The sequence below is a fragment of the Solanum verrucosum genome, unplaced genomic scaffold, assembly GCF_900185275.1.
Source record: "Solanum verrucosum unplaced genomic scaffold, falcon-dt-bn FXZP01000197.1, whole genome shotgun sequence".
NCBI lineage: Eukaryota > Viridiplantae > Streptophyta > Magnoliopsida > Solanales > Solanaceae > Solanum > Solanum verrucosum.
The window spans coordinates 936918-946107 of NW_026020363.1; positions in this window are offsets into that span (position 1 = coordinate 936918).

Sequence of the window (9190 nt, forward strand, 5' to 3'; positions counted from 1 at the left end):
GACCCAGACCCACCTCTCCAATAGATATCAGAGGTTTTTTGTGTTTGGCCGGTTATTACATGAGATTTGTTGAAGGATTTTCATCCATAGCTTCCCCAATGACAAAGTTAACTCATAAAAAGGTCAAATTTAAGTGGTCAGATGAGTGAGAAAAACTTTTCAAAATTGAAGACTAGGTTGACTACAACACCTGTCTTGACTCTACCAGATGGTTCAGATGGTTATGTGATCTATAGTGACGCATCCAGGGTTGGCCCATGTTGTGTATTGATGTAGTGGGGTAAAGTTATAGCTTATGCTTCTAGACAGCTTAAGGTACATGAGAAGAACTATCCGACTCATGACCTCGAGCTTGCAGTTGTAGTATTTGCACTAAATATTTGGAGACATTACTTGTATGGTGTTCACGTAGATATGTTCAAAAATCATAAGAGCCTCCAGTATGTGCTCACCCAGAAAGAGTTAAATCTTCGTTAGATGAGATGGCTTGAATTCCTCAAGGACTACGATATGAATGTGCTTTACCATCCTTGTAAGGCCAATGTAGTGGTTGATGCTCTCAGCAGACTGTCTATGGGTAATGTAGCACATGTTGAGGAAGAAAGAAAGGAATTAGAAAAAGATGTTCATCGGCTTGCTCGCGTAGCAGTTGGTCTTACAGATATATTAGACGGTGGTGTGATAGTTCAGAATGGATCAAAATCGTCATTGGTAGCGGAGGTTAAGGGAAAACAAGATAGTGACCCTATATTACTTTAGTTTAAAGGTGCAGTCATCAACAAAAAGTTTAGGTTTTCTCCCAAGGGGGAGATGGTGTGCTTCGTTACCAGGGTCGCTTATATGTTCCTAACGTGGGTGAGTTGAGGCAGCAGATTCTTATAGAAGCTCATAACTCCAGATATTCCATTCATATAGGTGCCACTAAGATGTACCGCGATCTATTGGAAGTCTTTTGGTGTAATGGCATGAAGAGGGACATAGCAGATTTTGTGGCTAAGTGTCCTAACTATCAATGGGTTAAGGTAGAACATCAGAAACTAGAATGTATAACTCAAGATATTAACATTCCGACATGGAAGTGGGAAGTGAAAAACATGGACTTCATTACAGGTTAACTTCGTACTCGCAGACAACATGACTCCAGTTGGGTGATAGTAGATAGAGTCACTAAGTCCGCTTACTACTTGGCTGTCAAAACTACAGATTCAACGGAGGACTACTGATGAGTCCACAAATTGGACTCATTTAGGGCTTTATTTTGATAGAAATAGTGTCCTTGAATGCTTTTTTTGTCTCAATATCTTATGAAAACTCTTAAGTTTCAGGTATTTAAAGTTTTAGTGGAAGCATGGACACTTAGGTGCAAAGAGGAACAAAAAGGCCGAAAAGAACGAAGAAACTGAAGCGTGAGCATCGCCAAGAACCTCTGGCAATTCACCGAAAGGACAAACTCCGCCCTTTCTTCAAGTATGCGAAGCCCTGAAGGAAGAGGATCAAAAAGGCGATGAAAGGAGTAGTCGGCGTTTTGCCTAATAGTGCCGTGAAGCAGTACTATATCGCTCAATGGTACAGAACGTGAAGATGCTGAAGGCAAGCATGAAACGGCGATGAAACAGAAGAAGGGCGAGTCGTCGAGTCATTCGGTGGCATCGACTAACTTCGCCGAAAGATCCGCTAGCGCTATTTTCTGAAGTCTATAAATATTAAACTTGTTATTAATTTTATAAGTTCCAAACCTTATTATTATTTTCATAATAGAATAGTACGTTTTTAGATATTTTCTCTCAAGTTTGGAGAGGGTTTTGTGGGAGACTTGAAGAGAGAAGGATTTCATCTTCCCCAAGTTGGAGGTAGGTCTTCTCCATTCTTATTCCTTTGCTTTAATCAAGGTTTAATTTCTTATACCCATTTGAGTTTAGTATCATTTGAGGTGTATTTTGTTATTTCTTGATGTGTGGCTAAAAACCCCCATTCTTGGGGTGTGATTTAGCAAATGTGTGTTGATATTGTTGTTGGGTTTTGCTTGTTGATAGGGTATATGTATTTTAATGGTGATTTCACCTAGTGGTTGTGGTTTAATTTAATGGATTTGTAGTTGCAAATACAAAACCCCCCATGTGTTTTCGGCTTGCCCGAGAGGGAAGTCGCGAAACCAAGACCACTAGACTGATGGCCTAAGGAGTGGGTCGACATGAGGTTCATCCCGAGAGGATGAGCCCTAGTCACATATCCTAACACTCAGCTCGAGAGAGTGAGTGGGGTAAGGCGTAGGCCGGTCTTTATGCGGCAAATGGGTGTCCGAGAGAAACCCATTTGAAACGGGGTAAGTTGCCCGAGAGGGAACTTATTTCCATCTAAAGCTTAGCGTAGTCATTATTATCTTGCGAATTTCCTATTGAAAGCATGTACTCAACGATTTATCTCAACTTGTATTGCGGTCACACCCCAAGAACATTTCCCCATACTTGATTTTCTTGTTAATTTTTGTTGTTTTTACTACTTGTAACAAAACCCCCAAATTGATATTTGACACTTTCGTGTCACCCCCTTTAATTTACTATGTTTTTGTTCATAAATGTCTTTAGCTACGACTAGTTAGAGCTTAATTTTATTTTTCTATCAATTCTCAAAACCACTCCCTTTGGACACGACCCCAACCTTTAGTTGGGTTACTATACTATTGACAATCGTAGACACTCATACCGTAGGTTAGTACCATTGGTCACGATAAGCATCAACTACACTAAACTTTACATTAATGAGATGGTCAAGTTTCATGGGGTTCCCTTGTCTATCATCTCAGATAGAGGTCCTCAATTTACCTCTCATTTCAGAATGGTCTTGGTACTCAAGAAAATCTCAGCATAGCATTTCATCCACACACGGATGGTCTGGTGTAGTGTACTATTCTGTCACGACCCAAGGGTACCCCCTAGACGTAACAAGGCACATGGATCCATAAAAGGCACCATGTAAGCCACTTAGCATATCATAACATAAGTAAAGAACAATTAAGAGTAAAAACACATTTAAGTCCGAAAATTTTCATAAAGGAAAGCGGAAGTCTAGACTTGTCTCAATTAGCCATCTACTATAGTACTTGAGTCAAAATAGGCTCACAGCCCAAAACAACATAATCTGAAAGTGAAAATACAAGAATGAAACTACAATGATAGTATCCATCCTCGAATCATGAGGAATCACCAAACAAGCAAGGAGAATAGTCGAATCGAAGCTTGAACCAAATGATGACCGCCTTAAGAACCGTACCCTACACTTGGGAAAAATGTAGAGAAACATGGGTTAGTATAAAAATGCACTAAGTATGATAGCCATGCATGAAAACCTTGAAAACATGCTAAAAAGGACATCTAGTTGAATGCATGCAATTTGCTAAGTGAAAGCATCATTTTGAAGATAGTGGAAAAGCTTAAGTCATAAGCATAATCAACTCATAGATCATCACATCATAAAAGGAACCTTCCACAGATACCCTTAAAGCCTACTTCTGCAATGCATGAGTGAGATCCCATAATCTCACTCATACTAAGTAAAGCTTCTTAAGTAACCATAGTTCATATTTCATATTCTTGTTCATATTATTGTACTAATGGGAATATGCCTTAAGCGACATAGACCATGTGAGCTAACATGGAATCAAGTATCTTCTCTATATTGAAAAAGGGTTGTTCTACTTGCCTAAGGTAGAACCATACTCTTAGCTTAGGTGCATCCACTAGCTAAAGACCTATGTGAACACATAGATATGGAATAAGTAGATTGCTACTAGAAACCCGAACTCATCTAAGGTAGAAGGTTTCCATCTCATGAGATACATACTTTGGGAACCCAGATTCAACTAATGTAGAAGGAACCCATTTGGGAAGCTGGACTCAACTATCCTCTAAGTTTCCATCTCATATTCATATCCACTCGATTCTAGGCATTAATTCCCATAGATTACATATTAAGTCTTGACTTAAGTTCATATTCATGGAAGAATATCTTGACACTCCATCCAACATAATTCATACTATAGCTTATAGATTCAATAGGTAAGACTAGTCTTCCAACCTTAGAATCACTACATGTGACAAACCTTTCACATCATCTCTTATTCATGCATAAGTGTGTACATGAGGATAACCTCCGATCAACACAACAACTAGATCATAATCATAATCACTTTACGCTCAAAGTGTTCATAAAGCATATACATAATTATCATAATCATGCATAATTCTCATACTTTGTCCTTCAAGGATCGTAGACCATACTTCCATCAACACATCTAGAATTACTACATTAGACATCGATAATAACATAATTCAAGTAACTCAACTATCACAAGCATAATCTCACATCATCCTTCTATAATCATCAAACCCACATCACAAGATTCATAATTGGAGAAATTAGGGATTTCATGGGTTCTTGGGTGTTTCAACATAAAAACCAACATAAATCATCAATTCAATCATAATATAAAGTAATTAAATCATTGAAATCATTTTTGAAGGGAACCCATGACTTGGAGTCAAACCCTAGCTTTTTGGGAGAACTTTGAAATTGAGTTTGAAGGGAAAACTATCCATGGATGAAGGACTACCTTACCTTGGTGATGAATCCCCACGAAATTTGAGATGCAAACCCTTGCTCTTTGAAACCCTAGACTCCAACTTCCCTCTTGTTCTTGCTTGAGTTCTAGAGAGAGAAATTTTGGAGAAGATGAACTATTTTAGGTTTTGGGAAATAATGAAGTGAATGGGTTGGTTAATGACTTCAAAAAGCTTATATATGTGTATTAAAACTATACAAAACGACCTCACTTAATACTAACTTAAAAAGGAATTACCTAAAATAACCCCCACTTTAAAGTGCGGTTCCCAGTCCTCACGACCCGTCAAGGGAACCACAACCCGTGGTGCTGCCCGTGGTCCCTTGACCAGTATCTATTCTACTTGACAAAAGCCCCCACAAGGTGAAGGCGACCCTACGATCATTCCCACAAGCCGTGGTATTCACCACGGGCCGTGAAGTGGCTCGTGAAGGGGAGCCTTTCTTGGGGCAGGTTTATGGGATCACTGCCTCACCACCATGGGTAGCACCACGGTTCGTGGTGGCCACCATGGGTTGTGAAGACCCCTGTGGTTATGGTGGGAAGTGGATTGGCCAATTTTTGGCAAGCCTTGGCCCCTTGCCTTGGCCCTTGCCCATCTTCCTTGGCTCTTGCCCTCTTTCCTTGACGTTAACTCTCACGTTTAGCTCTAGGTTTTGCCTACTAGTTTTCAGAGTGTTACAATATCTCCCCCTTGGGAACATTTGTCCTCAAATGATGATATAGACACCTTACGGTAGTAAAGACTCAAGACTAGTAGTCCATCATGCATGAATCATACAAATAATGCACAATTCAAAGGAGGAAACATCAACTCCATCTCAAACATATTCAATGCAATACAAGGAAGTAGGAACTACATCTAACACCCATTATGCATGGAACTCAATATTTCTCATATTCATAAGAGGAACTACCTTCTCCATCTAGAATCATGCTCAACACAATATTATGAAGACAATATGCAATTACTCTCAAAAGCATACTAAATCATGTTCATCAACTCATCTCATGAAGTCAAATAGGCAACTCATACTGAATGCACAACAACATGAGGAACATAAATAATGAAAACTCATTTTCTTACTAAACATGAATTTCATAAATAACATGCATAACATAAGGAAATCATAGAAAAGATCATAAAACATACATGGCCTCCAAAACACTAAAACTCAAGAGGAACTAATTACCTCAAGCTTGAATAAGAGTAGAAGGAAAGAGATCAGGATATCAGGATTTCATATCGGCCTCGGCCTCCCAAGTAGCACCCTCAACTAAATGATTTCTCTATAAAACCTTCACGAAAGCTATTTCCTTGTTTCTCAATCTCTTGACTTGTCGGTCTAAGATCTCTACCGAAACCTCTTCATATGAGAGACTTTAATCAACTCCCAACCATTCTAGAGGAATAATGGACGTTGGATCTCCAATACACTTCTTAAGAATAGAAACATGAAATACCGGATGAACCGGGGCCAACTCATTTGGCAAGTCTAACTCATAGGCAACTTTCCCAATACATTGCAAAATTTGATATGGGCTTACATACCGGGGACTAAGTTTCCCTTTCTTGCCAAACCTCATCACACCCTTCATTGGTGAAATCTTCAAATAGACCCAATCATTCACTTCAAATTCTAGATTCATCATTCTCACATCGGTATAAGACTTTTGTCTACTTTGAGCCATCCTCAACCACTCTCTAATGAGCCAAACCTTCTCAATAGCTTCATAAGCTGATTCAGGATCAATAAGAGCAATTTCACCTACCTCAAACCAACCAATCAGAGACCTACATCTCCTACCATATAAGCCTTCAAAAGGAGCCATACCGTTACTTTGAGTGGTAACTATTATAGTAGGCAAACTCTATTATTTGCAAGTGGTCATCCCAATTACCCTTGAACTCTATAACACATGACCTCAACATATCTTCTAATGTTTGGATGGTGCGCTCTGCTTGCCCATCGGGTTGGGGATGAAAAGTCGTGCTAAGCTTAACTTTAGTACCAAGCCCTTTTGGAATGACTTCCAAAAGTGTGAAGTAAATTGAGTACCCCGATCCAAAATAATAGATAAAGGGACCCCATGCAACCTCACTATCTCATTTATATATAACTTGGCATAGTCTTCCACCGAATGAGAAACCTTGACAGGAATGAAGTGGGCTGATTTAGTCATGCGATCTATATTGACCCAAATAGAATTATGTCGCATTCGGGTACGAGGCAAACCCACAATAAAATCCATATTCACCTCTTTCCACTTCAAAGTAGGAATTTGTATATCTTGTAATAAGCCTCCCGGCCTTTGATGCTCAACCTTAACTTATTGACAATTAGGACATTTGGCTACAAATCCAGCAATATCTTTCTTCATACCATTCCACCAATAGACTTCCCGTGGATAAACGGTACATCTTGGTGGCTCCCAAATGAATAGAGTATCGAGAACTATGAGCTTATTCTAAAATTTTATCCGGTAAACCATCAACATCCGAAACACATAACCGAAATTGGTAACTAAGCACCCCATCTCCCCCTTGGGAGAAAGCCTCTACAAACTTTTTGAGTACTGACTCCTTCAACGCAACTAATAAAGGATCAAGATCTTGCTTAGACTTCACGTCCATCACAAAGGACGATTTGGAACCATTATGGACCATGACACCACCCTGGGAATCCACTAGTTGGACACCTAGTCGGGCCAATGTATGCACCTCACGAACCAATTCTTTCTTTTCATCCTCTATATGAGCCACACTACTTTTCACGACCCAGGGGTACCCCCTTGACGTAACACAGCATACTCGACCCCGAAGGGGTATAATACAAGCCCTAAGCATCATAACATAGGTAATAGAAAAGTATGGAAAATTTAAAACTTCTTTAAGACCATACAATCGAAAATATTTTCATAAGAAAACGGAAGTCTACTAAAACCTTTGTCTCAAATAATCTATATAAACTCATGAATAAAAGTCTTGGGACGCAGCCCATACAGAGTCTAAAAACACAAAGAAAAGACATAAAGGGAAACATGCGTTTGTCCTCGAAGCTATGAGGACTTACCAATTCTTCAACTCTTCTTGATCCTTGGAGACCTAGACTTAAAGCAACTCAATCTCTGAAACCCTATATTTTATTAGAATGTAGGCAATATGCGTTAGTACAAATGTACCAAGTATGAAAGCTAGCACAACATCATAAGAGCATCTCAAAATGGTTAGTCACATAAGACATAAGCATAAGAGATAATAACATATTCATAACGTAATCATCATAGTCATAGCATGGTCTCCAACTTAAGTTTCATATGAACATAAGTCAATATAAGTCATAGTTAATGAGCATAGGAGATAAGTCATAATCATATAAGCATACTGGACACTTAGTCATCTTTACCATAATAGCACCATTCTAAAGTTACCTCAAAAGCATACAAGTTCAAAGCAAGAATAGCATCCCATAACACCACCCAAGCCAAGTATCCCTTTTTGGTCATCTTAATCATAGTCTAAATACATGATCAACTCTTAAGCTTCTCTATGCCATAAGGGTTTAACCTCAAAGCACACTTGTGCAATGCATGAAAGGCATCACATACTACCCTTCACACTAAGCATAACCTTGAAGTCATCCTAGTCATATTAACCCCACTTTGGCCTCATTATTAGCTTAACTCTCATAACTAAGGGAATCTCTCACCTTTAGTCAACTATGACTAGGAAGGGCAACTATAGCACAATCCTATCTCAAGACTTCTATTTAGTTACCCTAAGTCATACTTGTACAATGCATGCATAGCACCCCATAATACTATACATAGTAAGTACTGCCTTTAGGTCCTCATACTAACATTTCTTGGTTTGGAACCTAGTTCCTCTCTTAACTTTAGAACATTATGAGGTACTCTATTTAGCACATCTTAGTTCATTATTAGGTTGAACCCTATGAGACACTTCCTTTAGTATGTCTAAGTTCACTACTAGCATGGATACTATGAGATACTCACTTAAGCATGTCTAAACCCCTTTCTACTATGAACCTTATGAGATACTCTCTTAAGTATGTCTAAGTTCCTTCTTCACATTGACCCTATGAGATACTACCTTAAGCATGTATAAGTCCACTTATACTCTTGAACACTATGGGGTACTTTATTAAGTAAGTCTTAGTTCAATTATGTTTTAGAACACTATGAGATGCTTCTCAAGCATGTCTTAGTTTGTAGGATATGGAGATTTTTACTAAGAACCTTAACTCAACTATGTGAAGATTCCCATCTCATTAGACCTAAATTTGGGAAAACCCACACTCTACTATCTAAGAGTTCCCCCTTTAACTTGGATATTCCTCACATCAACTAGGTGTGGTTCTCCTTTCTACTTGGAGCCCGGACCCTCTCTTATGTGACACTCCATCTAATTGTCAATATCCACTTGGAGCCAAGCATACACCCCAAGATTTACCTTTTAAGCCTTTCTTAACACTCATAACTTCATGGAAGGAGGCCCTGGATAATCAATCCATGTTCAAGTGATTCTATCACTTTCATCGATCAAGCATT